Below are 540 nucleotides of genomic sequence, written 5' to 3' on the forward strand. Positions count from 1 at the left end.
TGCCTGGAATGTCCTTCTCTGCCTCTTCACGTTGACTTCCATGAAGCCTTTCTGGGGTCTTGTATTCTCAGGGGAGCCTTCCCCTGATGTTCCTCGGTAGAGATCAGATCTCACTCTGGGAGCCTCTCAGAGCACCTGCTCCTCTTCTTTCTCATCCAGTTGCAGTTTGACGTGTGCTGGTGTGATCATTCAGCTGGGGACACCATGGGGCCCTGGTCATTGACATCTTTATCACCATTGCACAGAGCCCGGCACAGAGTAGCTACCCAATAAATCCTGTCGAGAGAAAGAGGACTGAAGCCAATCTATATATTTATAAATGAAGGAGAATCAAACCTCTGCTCCTAGCAATGGAGTGAGGATAACCTCTTCTTGACGGTCTAGGCAGAAGTCTATTGGACCTTCTCAAATTCTTGCCTTCTCGTCTTCTGATCATGACTCTTGCTGGCTCAGAGATCCTCACTGGTTCATGGAATCAAGTCTGCATGTCCTGACCACATGCTTTGAGAGCGTGTGTGTGTGTGTGTGTGTGTGTGTGTG

Source organism: Propithecus coquereli, unplaced genomic scaffold (assembly GCF_000956105.1).
Source record: "Propithecus coquereli isolate 6110/MARCELLA unplaced genomic scaffold, Pcoq_1.0 Scaffold527, whole genome shotgun sequence".
Taxonomy (NCBI): Eukaryota; Metazoa; Chordata; class Mammalia; order Primates; family Indriidae; genus Propithecus; species Propithecus coquereli.